Source organism: Bos javanicus, chromosome 2 (genome assembly GCF_032452875.1).
Source record: "Bos javanicus breed banteng chromosome 2, ARS-OSU_banteng_1.0, whole genome shotgun sequence".
Classification (NCBI taxonomy): domain Eukaryota; kingdom Metazoa; phylum Chordata; class Mammalia; order Artiodactyla; family Bovidae; genus Bos; species Bos javanicus.
In genome coordinates, this window is record NC_083869.1 from 10930697 (window position 1) to 10944316 (window position 13620).

Consider the following 13620-nt stretch of genomic DNA (forward strand, 5'->3'; position numbering starts at 1 on the left):
GTTTTCTGTATATAGGTTAAATAAGCAGGGTGACAATATACAGCCTTGATGTACTCCTTTTCCTATTTCGAACCAGTCTGTTGTTCCATGTCCAGATCTAACTGTTGCTTCCTGACCTGCATACAGGTTTCTCAAGAGGCAGGTCAGGTGGTCTGCTATTCTCATCTCTTGAAGAATTTTCCACAGCTTATTGTGATCCACACAGTCAAAGGCTTTGGCATAGTCAATACAGCAGAAATAGATGTTTTTCTGGAACTCTCTTGTTTTTTCCATGATCCAGCGGATGTTGGCAATTTGATCTCTGGTTCCTCTACCTTTTCTAAAACCAGCTTGAACATCTGGAAGTTCACGGTTCACATATTGCTGAAGGCTGGCTTGGAGAATTTTGAGTATTACTTTACTCACATGTGAGATGAGTGCAATTGTGTGGGAGTTTGAGCATTCTTTTGCACTGTCTTTCTTTGGGATTGGAATAAAAACTGACCTTTTCCAGTCCTGTGGCCACTGCTGAGTTTTCCAAATTTGCGGGCGTACTGAGTGCAGCACTTTCACAGCATCACCTTCCAGGATTTGAAATAGCTCAACTGAAATTCCATCACCTCCACTAGCTCTGTTCATAGTGATGCTTTCTAAGGCCCACTTGAGTTCACATTCCAAGAGTCTGACTCTAAGTGAGTGATCACACCATCGTGATTGTCTTGGTCGCGAATCTCTTTTCTGTATAGTTCTTCTGTGTATTCTTGCCACTTCTTAGTATCTTCTGCTTCTGTTAGGTCCATACCATTTCTGTCCTTTATCGAGCCCATCTTCACATGAAATGTTCCCTTGGTATCTCTAATTTTCTTGAAGAGATATCTAGTCTTTCCCATTCTGTTTTCCTCTATTTCTTTGCATTGATCCCTGAGGAAGGCTTTCTTATCTCTCCTTGCTATTCTTTGGAACTCTGCATTCAGATGCTTATATCTTTCCTTTTCTCCTTTGCTTTTTGCTTCTCTTCTTTTCACAGCTATTTGTAAGGCCTCCTCAGACAGCCATTTTTCCTTTTTGCATTTCTTTTCCACGGGGATGGTCTTGATCCCTGTCTCCTGTACAATGTCATGAACCTCTGTCCATAGTTCATCAGGCACTCTGTCTATCAGATCTAGTCCCTTAAATCTATTTCTCACTTCCACTGTATAATCAGAAGGGATTTGATTTAGGCCATAAATGAATGGTCTAGTGGTTTTCCCTACTTTCTTCAATTTAAGTCTGAATTTGGCAATAAGGAGTTCATGGTCTGAGACACAGTCAGCTCCCAGTCTTGCTTTGCTGACTGTATAGAGCTTCTCCATCTTTGGGTGCAAAGAATATAATCAGTCTTATTTCAGTGTTGACAATCTGGTGATGTTCATGTATAGAGTCTTCTCTTGTGTTGTTGGAAGAGGCTGTTTGCTATGACCAGTGCGTTCTCTTGGCAAAACTCTATTAGCCTTTGCCCTGCTTTATTCCATATTCCAAGGCCTAATTTGCCTGTTACTCCAGGTGTTTCTTGACTTCCTACTTTTGCATTCCAGTCCCCTGTAATGAAAGTGACATCTTTTTTGGGTGTTAATTCTAAAAGGTCTTGTAGGTCTTCACAGAATCGTTCAACTTCAGCTTCTTCAGCATTACTGGTTGGGGCATAGCCTTGGATTACTGTGATATTGAATGGTTTGCCTTGGAAAGGAACAGAGATCATTCTGTCATTTTTGAGATTGCATCCAAGTACTGCTGGATGCAGTTGACCATAATGGCTGCTCCATTTCTTCTAAGATATTCCAGCCCACAGTAGTAGATAAAATGGTCATCTGAGTTAAATTCACCTATTCCCGTCCATTTTACATCGCTGATTCCTAGAATGTCAACATTCACTCTTGCCATCTCCTGTTTGACCACTTCCAATTTGCCTTGATTCATGGATCTAACATCCCAGGTTCCTATGCAAATTGCTCTTTACAGCATTGGACCTTGCTTCTATCACCAGTCACATCCACAACTGGGTATTGTTTTTGCTTTGGCTCCATCCCTTCATTCTTTCTGGAGTTATTTCTCCACTGAGAAATAGCATATTGGGCACCTACCGACCCAGGGAGTTCACCTTTCAATATCCTATTGTTTTGCCTTTTCATAGTGTTCCTGGCGTTCTCAAGGCAAGAATACTGAAGTGGTTTGCCATTCCCTTCTCCAGTGAACCACATTCTGTCAGACCTCTCCACCATGACCCACCCATCTTGGGTGGCCCCACATGGCATGGCTTAGTTTCACTGAGTTAGACAATGCTGTGTCCATGTGATCAGACTGGCCAGTTTTCTGTGATTATTGTTTCAGTGTGTCTGCCCTCTGATGCCCTCTTGCAACACCTACCATCTTACTTGGGTTTCTCTTACCTTAGACGTAGGGTATCTCTTCACGGCTGCTCCAGCAAAGCTCAGCCGCTGCTCCTTACCTTAGATGAGGGGCATCTCCTCACCGCTGCCCCTCCTGACCTTGAACATGGAGTAGCTCCTATCGGCTCTTGATATGAGAAGGCAATGGCACCCCACTCCAGTACTCTTGCCTGGAAAATCCCATGGACGGAGGAGCCTGGTGGGCTGCACTCCATGGGATCGAGGATCGCTAGGAGTTTGACACGACTGATCAACTTCACATTCACTTTTCACTTTCATGCATTGGAGAAGGAAATGGCAACCCACTCTGGTGCTCTTGCCTGGAGAATCCCAGGGACGGGGAGCCTGCTGGGCTGCCGTCTATGGGGTTGCACAGAGTCAGACATGACTGAAGTGACTTAGCAGCAGCAGCAGTATATTCAAAGTCATGTAGTCAGTTCTCTCACTTTATGTTTTCTTAAAAGTTTCAGTTATCTAGAGCCTCTGTTTTTCATTAAAAATTTGAGAACAACATTGTTTATATCTACAAAAAAAATCTTGTTGAAATTTTCATAATATTTCAGTTAAATTTATCTATCAACTTGGGGAGATTAGGCATATTACTGTGTTAAAACTTCCAGTCCATGAGCATAGCATGTCTCTCTGTGTATTAAGATAATCATTTTTCTGAAAATACTGATATTTTTGTTCCTGATCTATATACTTTTTAAATTTCTATTTTTTTATTGCTTGGCTAAACTTTCCAGCACTGTGTTGTAAAGAAGTGGTGAGTGTGGATATTCTTGACATATTTCTGATCGTAGGGTGAAAGTATTCCGTATTTCACCTTTAAGTGTAACATTAGCTTAAAGGAGAATAACATTAATGGTATGCACTGTGGAAATAAAATAAAGTGGTGTGGTAATAGAAGTGTGCAGGCTATTATAGGGCACAACGTACTCCTTGTTGCTATTTTTACTTGCATTAAAAGTCTAGAGGTTGACATCATTATATTCATATCAGAAACACCTGGCATATGTTGAGCTGAGTGTTAAGGATAAAGAATGAAAACTCCAGTGGAAAGAAAATGTGTATGCTATATGATTCAGACCAGAGAGCTTCCTTCTTTAATTTTCTAAAATTTTTCTAGACTCAGCATTGTTAAATGTTTAAAAAGCACCCAAGATTTTGAGCTCAATTTATTGGCAGTTATAGACCATGAAAATAAATCACAATCCTGAGCAATCAGACTAATACATCATATTTACAAACTATTTCTTGAGAATATGTACATTTGGGTACTTATGTTGTAAGGAATAAAATAGTTTTTTTTTTTTCTTAAATTTTCTAGCTGTCAACCTACAAATGTCTAAACAAATTAATAAATTTAAAACACACTGAAAATTGTAATTCAAGATATTGCTGCTGTGCAGTGTCAAGTATAGTATATTACTAAGTTGAACTCACTCAATTTTCTAGGATATATTATCCTAGCCTTTAATATACAATAAGAAATTTGCAGAGACAGTATACAGTTGTAGAAGCAGTATATTGATTGTCTGTGATTTACAGCCAGGTAAGCAAGGCCTCTGGTTGTTCTCAACCATGGATATTACAACTGCAGTGGCTTTGATGAACTACCTTGATTTGTGTCTGAAAATGAACATCAGTCAACTTGATGTCACTTTGGTTGGTTCATTAGCTGACAATGGATTTCTGCAGGGAAAATTTTCATGTGTAATTTACTATTAGCTAACTTGACAAAGATATGTTTGTCAAGCAGAAAGTTACAACTACTCAAAACAACTAAAGAAAATTCAGCTAGAAAAATACTGGGACTAGAACAGAGATTCAGTGCATTTTAGGATAATATGCAGAATGACATAATGAAATTAATAATTTGATTCATAACAATTACTTCTTTTCATCGCAGTGGTTGTAAACTAAGAACAAATGAAGACTTCTTATAAGGAATTATGTACTCTAATTGTAGTAAATTCTTATTCTATTTGAAACTAATTTTTTGAAAAGTATTTTTTCAGATGTTTTATTTTGAAATAAATTTAAATTTAAATAAAGGTTGCAGAAAGAACACAGAGTTCCTTTTTATCCTGCACAAAGCATCTGATAATTTAGAGGCATACCATAAGTAGGATGATTCTTTTATAATTTTAAAATATCCCTCTTTTCCTCTAACAATTTCATCTTAAATTATTTTGGTCTATTTTGAGTATAATCATCCTAGTTCTCTTTCATGAACTATTTATGTGGGGTGCTTTTTATTATCCATTTACTTAGTGTGCTTTAGACTCTTGTTTTTGCTTATAACAGGCTAGAGCACACTAGAAGCCTTCCTAGGCAGCACTAGTGGTAAAGAATCTGCCTGCAATACTGGAGATGCAGATTCAATTCATGGTTTGGGAAGATCCCCTGGATGAGGAAATGGCAACCCACGACAGTGTTCTTGCCTGGGAAGTCCCACGGACAGAGGAAACTGGCAGGCTATAGTCCATGGAGTCACAAGGAGTTGGACACAACTGAGTAAGCCTAAGCCAAAAGCACACTAAAGTAAACGTTTTAGCCTCTGTTTTCTGCTTATATGAGCCTCCGTGGTAGCTCAGATGGTAAAGAATCTGCCTGCAATGCAGGAGACCTGGGTTTGATCCCTTTCTCTAGAAGATCCTTGGGAGAAGGAAATGGCTATCTACTAAAGTGTTCTTGCCTGGAGAATGCCATGGACAGAGGAGCCTGGTGGGCTAGAATCGACGGGGTCACAAAGAGTCGGACACGACTGAGCAACTAACACTTTTACTTTCTGCTTATATAGATACTCGAAGTCAGTCAGAGCTTAGAATTTAGTCTTCTCAGATCTTTTCTGTGTATCTTTTTGCCTCCCAGATGCTCAGCAATGTGTCAGAAATTGTCAGAATTCCCTGTGGAGCTTTCATTCTTCAATCTTTATAGTTAAATTTTGGTCAGCTTGGGTTTTGGTCATCTTGTTATTGTTGTTGTTGCTGGTCTCACATTATTTTATTTATTGAGTTTTAATTTTTTTAATTAAAAATTAATTTATTTATTTTAATTCGAGGCTAAATGTTTACAATATTGTGGTTTCTGCCATACATTGACATGAATCAGCCATGCGTGTACATGTGTCTCCCATTTAAAAAGCATTTTTCCTTTTATAGAGAACTCTCATTTACTGTCTTAACAACTTCCTTATGTAACATATGCAGTGTTAATTATATTAATCATGTTGTATAATACATCCCTGTACTGATTTATCTTATCACTGGAAGTTTGTACCTTTCAATCACCTTTATCCAATTTCTCCCTCCTCCCATTCCCCACTGCTCCCTACCTCTAATAACTACAAATCTGGTCTCTTTCTCTATGAATTTCTTTGTTTTTTTGAAGTATAATTGCCTACAACACAATGCAAATTCTTGGTGCACAACTTTTGATATTTCTACACTTTACAAAATCATCACCACAAAACGTCTAGTTAGTACTATTGCGAAACAAAATTAGTAACTTTTCATTGATTATATTACACTGTAATTTCATCCTTATTACTCATTTATTTGTAGCTGGGTATTTGTACCCCTTAATTTTCCTCATCCATTTCACTCATTTGCCTATTTCCTCTCCTCTGGCATCCACATATTTATTCTCTGTATCTGTGACTCTGTATTTATGTTCTCTGTGACTGTTTCACTTTTCTTATATTTGTTAATTTGTTTTGTTTTTTAAATTTCAAATATAAGTATAATCAGATGGTACTTGTCTTTCTCTGTTTGACTTATTTCACACTGTATAATCCCCTCTTATCACAAATGGCAAGATTTCATTCTTTTCTACGGCTGAGTAATATTCCATTGTGTGTGTATGTACAAATACATACACATACCCCACATCTTCTTTATCTATTCATCATCTGTCTGTGGACACTTAGGTTGCTTCCATAACTTAGCTATTGTGAAAAAGACTGCAATGAGCATTGGAGTGTGTATATCTATTTAAATTAGTGTTTTGCTTATTTTTATTTTTTGGAAAAATATCCAAAAGTAGGATTGCTGTATTACATGGTAGTTCTATTTTTAATGTTTTTAGGAATCCCCATACTATTTTTCTTTAATGACTGTACCAATATACATTCCTACCAACAGGGTACAAGGGTTTCCTTTTCCCACATCCTCAGCAACACTTATTATTTATTGTATTTTTGATAATAGCCATTCTGACTGGTGTAAGGTGATAGCTCATTGTGGTTTTGATTTGCATTTCCCTGATGATTAGTGATGCTGAATATCTTGTCATGGGTCTGTTGGCCATCTGAATGTCTTCCTTGGAAAAATGCTTATTCAGGTCCTCTGCCCATTTTTTAAAATCAGGTTGTGTTTTTGCTCTTGAGTTGTATGACCTCTTTGTATATTTTTTATATTAGATCTCATGAGATACATGATTTACAAGTATTTTCTCCCATGCAGCAGGTTGCCTTTTACTTTGTTGATGTCATTTACCATGCAGATTTTTTTTGATTAATTTTTACAAATAACAGGAGGATAGGCTATATGTTCAGAGTGGCTCTGAGTCAGATCAGCTAAGAGAAATCATGAGAGTGGAGCTTTTTAGTGAGAAAAGACATCAGATGTTTACAGTTCTTTGGGAATGGGGCATTTGTGGACCTCCAAATATGTTTTGTCTCCTCCAGTGGCTGCTAGGTTGCTTTCTTTATACTACCTTAGTTGCAAAGACTGTTTCACACATGCATCAAGTTAGAAAGAGGGGAGATGAGGATAGTGTAAATAGTGTAACAATACTCATTGTTTTTACTGAGATTTGGCTAGTTTTCTTACATAAGTACTATTCAGGTTTTTATAATGTGTAATTCATTTTCACTATTTTGAAAAAGTTGATTTTGAAAGTTTTGGCAATGTGTTCACTGTTTTTATATAGGAGTGTTTTTATAAGGTTCTTATTAGGCAATTCTGATAATACTCCCTCCTAAATGTACTTCACAAGAAAATTTAACATAATTTATCCTCAAAATGTTTATTAAATGTCTCCTATATTAGAGATAATATTTTAATTAATAGAGTTAAAAGCAAGCTGAGACATGAATTCCTGATAGTTAAAGATTCGGTTTAGTTCAGTTCAGTTCAGTCGCTCAGTCGTTGTCCGACTCTTTACGACCCCATGAATTGCAGCACGCCAGGCCTCCCTGTCCATCACCAACTCCTGGAGTTTACCCAAACTCATGTCCATGGAGTCTGTGATGCCATCCAGCCATCTCATCCTCTGTCGTCCCCTTCTCCTTCTGCCCCCAATCCCTCCCAGCATCAGGGTCTTTTCCAAAGAGTCAACTCTTTGCATGAGGTGGCCCAAGTATTGGAGTTTCAGCTTCAGCATCAGTCCTTCCAATGAACACCTAGGACTGATCTCCTTTAGGATGGACTGAGTAGTAATCGGGGCTTCCTTGGTGACACAGTGTTATAAAGAATCCACCTGCCAATGCAGGTTCAATCCCTGTGTTGGGAAGATCCCCTGGGGAAGAAAACAGAAACCCACTACAGTATTCTTGCCTGGAAAATAAATCCCGATGGACAGGTTTGGGGCTACAGCCCATGGGGTCACAAAAGAGTCAGACATGATTTTGTGACTAAACAACAACAAAGTGGCAATTGTTTCTTATAAAATGCTAAATGCATTATTCAGTACCCTCACTGAAATCAAACAAATACTCTATAGGGTATTTTATCATCTTCCTTATCTGTGTAAGGAGGCTCAGGTTTAGTGATTTCGCCAAGTTGTTATAGTAGCTTTGGGGCCAAGACACAGCTTAGTACAAAGATCAGTACTCTTTAAAATGTTATGTAATAGGAAAAGCTTTAAATGCATACATTGTTTACTTAACATACATTTATAGTTCATAAGCTGCTTTGATAAGGATTTTCTTGAAAAAATTTACTAAGGGATATACTAGATCAGGTAAAATGTTAAAATTCTCATTAAATAACTCTTAATAATGTTACACTTGGAGAAGGCAATGGCACCCCATTCCAGTACTCTTGCCTGGAAAATCACATGGATGGAGGAGCCTGGTAGGCTGCAGTCCATGGGGTCGCTAAGAGTCGGACACGGCTGATTGACTTCACTTTCACTTTTCACTTTCATGCATTGGAGAAGGAAATGGCAACCCACTCCAGTGTTCTTGCCTGGAGAATCCCAGGGACGGGGGAGCCTGGTGGGCTGCCCTCTATGGGGTCGCACAAAGTCGGAAACAACTGAAGCGACTTAGCAGCAGCAGTGTTACACTAGACATAGGTCAAACTATTATCCTCCTGATCATTCAAACCATGAGTTTAAATCTGACCTAAAATCATTTCTTCATAAACAGGGAAAGATCAAATTTACCTTCTAGAATTTAACCAGGGAATAAAGGTGAATAACCTTCATAATCTCCCTTCTATCTTAACAAGGAAGACTGGAAACTTCATTTTCTGAATTTCAATTTTCTTGAAAACTTTCATTTGCTAGTGTTTTATTTTACATATATTGTTTTAAATTTGTTTTCTAGATTTTGAATATCAGTTTTAATATAAGGAGTCATACATTTAAAGCTATTTATGCATAGCCATATCCCCCAAATACTTATGCTTTTCATGATACATGATAGATATAAAAAATATCAAAATAGTGGTATCTTTGGGCAGGTGAGAAGAGTCCAAGGAAGTGGCACATGAGAACTTTCTGAGATGCTAAAAATACTTTGCATCTTGACAGGTGACAATTACATAAAAGTATCATATGTAAAAGTCAATCTCAATTAATTCAAGATCCATGCATTTCATTGTATAGTATTCAAGGATATTTTAAATGAAATAAACAGAAATAATTTGTTTTATGTGTAAAACAATAATTTTCCTCTGTCCCTTTTTTATAAAAGTTTGAAACATTATTTTGAAATTGCTATCATTCTTTAAATGTCATATATTCTTTTAGCATAAATACTGATTTAAAATATATTGTGTGCTTCAACTTGGTACTTTAAGATAGGATTCTGGTTTAATTCCCATGAATATATAAAATAGTTTGAATGAATCATAACTTTAAATGATGTCAGATGTATATAGGATCTTGAAATAATTTGGTCCAAATTTCCTGAAAAATATTTTAAGTTACTGAAGCAACTACCAAATAAATACTGGATTTAGTTCTTTCAAGATTATAGAAAATAACAGTGCTGGGAAGCTAACTTTATTTTGATCATGCTCTTCACACTCTAATACTTTACATATTTATTGTCTTTCCCAGTAGAAATATAGTCTGTTAATGACTAAATAAAAATACAGATCTTCCATGTTGGGATATATGGATATAATTTAATCATCCCTGATGAGTCTAAATAACTTTTACATAAAATAACTACAAGGTCATCAAACCCTTAAATATTCCTTTGGAATCACCTTATTAATCACAATCCTTAGCCAGTGGGCCAGGTATGACAACATGGAAACAGAAAACTCAAGGAATATAGTAAGGCAATGAATTCACATTTGTGGTTTACTGACACTGTCACCATACACATAGGTGAATTTCCTGGAAATACTCTCAGAGCAGTAAAATTAGTGGACACATCTATATAGCAGGATGTTAGACCCCAGGTTGGTCCACATAAATAAATAAACTTTAAACAAAACTTTTAGGTAAAACCTTAAAGTTAGCTAACTTCCACATGTCCTTTTTTATCTAGTGAACTTAAAAATGGCTCATCTAAGTATCTGCCCTCTCTTGAACTATCATGCACATTCTTCTTTCCCCTTCTTTTGTGCTAATCCATTTCCTTAAGTGATACCTATCCCTTTCAAGTTCTTTCCTTTAAATCCTCTACAACAATAGAAAGTTTTTTTCTTGTTTTGGATTCATTAACTTTTCAAACATTTAAAAAATTCTATCCACATTAGGTATTATATTTTCCATCATTAGCAGTTTAAACACTAATATAATTGAGAAAAAATCATGAGCAGTTCTTATCCTAACCACATAAGTTCTATTGTATTATTCTATATATATGCTGCCTATTTCCCAGAAAATAGATGTGATGATCTTGTTGTGAGTTGTATAAAAAGCAATTATTAATAGAAAGATATTTCTTAGGAGTTTGAAAAAACTTCTCATTAATTATTTTTTACTGAATATTTTATTACTTACCTTAATTAAAAATTGACTCTCAGTTGGAAAGAAATGGATATATATTTTGTGTCTTCCAAATCATAAATATTCATTTTTTAGCAATGTGTAACTCATTTTAATAATCTTAAACACTTTCTATTTTATCTACTCCCACTAATCTTTCCACATTCATTAAGGACATTTGACCTGACTCTTTCTCATTCCCATTAAATGTATTTCACCATCTTGCGTATTTTCAGAGTCCATGTGGTCAATGTAGTCAACACTTTGTTTCATAATTCTGTGACATAAATAACAATGACATTTCCTCCATTTTAATTGCTTGAAATGCTCAGCTCCCAATACTTACTTTTTCCTTCACTTACATATTTTGAAGTAACATCAAACTTAAAAAAAAAAAAAAGAAGAAACATCAAGAATAATACAGTACAGACACTATGGAAAACCATAACTGGAGGTTCCTTAAAAAACTAAAAATAGATTTACCGTATGATCCAAAAATCCCATTCTTGGGTGTATAACAGGAGAAAACTGTAATTAAAAAAGATACATGCACTCTAGTGTTCAATGCAGCACTATTTACAGAAACCAGGACATGGAAGCAATGTAAATGTGTATCAGCAGAGGAATGGATAAAGAAGGTGTGGTACACATATACAGTGGAGTATTACTCAGCCATAAAAACAATGAAATCATGCCATTTGCAACACCTTAGATGGACCTAGAGATTATCATACTAAGTGAAGTAAGTCAGACAGAGAAAGACAAATATCATGGTAACATTTATATGTGGAATCAAAGAAAAGGGTACAAATTAGCTTAGAGACAATACAAAAACGGAGTTACAGATGTAGAAATCAAACTTATAGTTACCAGGGAGTAAGAGGGTGGAAGTGTAAATTGGGAGATTGGGATTGACACCTATGCACTGCTGTATATAAAATTGATAACTAATAAGAACCTACTGTATAGCACAGGAAGCTCTACTTAATATTCTGTAATGGCCTATATGGGAAAATAATATAAAAAAGAGTAGATATATGTGTATGTAAAACTGATTTGCTTTGTACACCTGAAACTAATACAATATTGTAAATCAACTATACTCCAATAATTATGTCTTTAAAAAGAATAGTACAAAGAATCCCCGGGTATCATTCATCCAATTTCCCAAATTTTATTTTACTTGAGGAGAGATATTTTTTATTATTTTTTATTTACAATGGGATCAGATCAGATCAGTTCAGTCACTCAGTCGTGTCTGACTCTTTGCGACCCCATGAATCACAGTACGCCAGGCCTCCCGGTCCATCACCAACTCCTGGAATTCACTCAGACTCACGTCCATTGAGTCAGTGATGCCATCCAGCCATCTCATCCTCTGTCGTCCCCTTCTCCTCCTGCCCCCAATCCCTCCCAGCATCAGAGTCTTTTCCAATGAGTCAACCCTTCGTATGAGGTGGCCAAAGTACTGGAGTTTCAGCTTTAGCATCATTCCTTCCAAAGAAATCCCAGGGCTGATCTCCTTCAGAATGCACTGGTTGGATCTCCTTGCAGTCCAAGGGACTCTCAAGAATCTTCTCCAACACCACAATTCAAAAGCATCAATTCTTCAGCACTCAGCCTTCTTCACAGTCCAACTCTCACATCCATACATGACCACTGGAAAAACCATAGCCTTGACTAGACGAACCTTTGTTGGCAAAGTAATGTCTCTGCTTTTGAATATGCTATCTAGTTTGGTCATAATTTTCCTTCCAAGGAGTAAGCGTCTTTTAATTTTATGGCTGCAGTCACCATCTGTAGCGATTTTGGAGCCCAGAAAAATAAAGTCTGACACTGTTTCCACTGTTTCCCCATCTATTTCCCATGAAGTGATGGGACCAGATGCCATGATCTTCATTTTCTGAATGTTGACTTTTAAGCCAACTTTTTCACTAACAACTGATAAATACTGAAGAAATAATATTAGATCATCACTTTACAAACACTATCAATAATTATTTAGTCAAAACCCACTAATATATGCCATGACTTATGGGTGAAATATAGATACTCATTGGAAAAGACCCTGATGCTGGGAAAGATTGCATGCAGGAGGAGAGGGAACAACAGAGGACGAGATGATTGAATGGCATCACCGACTCAATGGACATGAGTTTGAGTAAGCTCCAGGAGACAGTGAAGGATAGGGAAGCCTGACCTGCTGCAGTCCATGGGGTCACAAAGAGTCAGATAAGACTGAGGAACTGACCAACAATAACCAATTAAAGAATATTATTAGGATAATTGGCAAAACTTGAATGAGTTGTGTAGATTCAGTTCAGTTCAGTCACTCAGTCGTGTCTGGCTCTTTGCAACCCCATGAATTGCAGCACGCCAGGCCTCCCTGTCCATCACCAACTCCTGGAATTCAGTCAAACTCATGTCCATCGAGTCAGTGATGCCATCTAGCTGTCTCATCCTCTGTCGTCCCCTTCTCCTCCTGCCCTCGATCCCTCCCAGCATCAGTCTTTTCCAATGGGTCAATTCTTCACGTGAGGTGGCCAAAGTACTGGAGTTTCAGCTTTGTCCTTCCAAGGACACCCAGGACTGATCTCCTTTAGAATGGATTGGTTGAATCTCCTTGCAGTCCAAGGGACTCTCAAGAGTCTTCTCCAACACCACAGTTCAAAAGCATCAATTCTTTGGCACTCAGCTTTCTTCACAGTCCGACTCTCATATCCATACATGACCACTGGAAAAACCATAGCCTTGACTAGATGGACCTTTGTTGGCAAAGTAATGTCTCTGCTTTTGAATATGCTACCTAGGTTGGTCATAACTTTCCTTCCAAGGAGTAAGCGTCTTTTAATTTCATGGCTGCAGTCACCATCTGTAGTGATTTTGGAGCCCAGAAAAATAAAGTCTGACACTGTTTCCACTGTTTCCCCATCTATTTCTCATGAAGTGATGGGACCAGATGCCATGATCTCCGTTTTCTGAATGTTGAGCTTTAAGCCAACTTTTTCACTCTCCACTTTCACTTTCATCAAGAGGC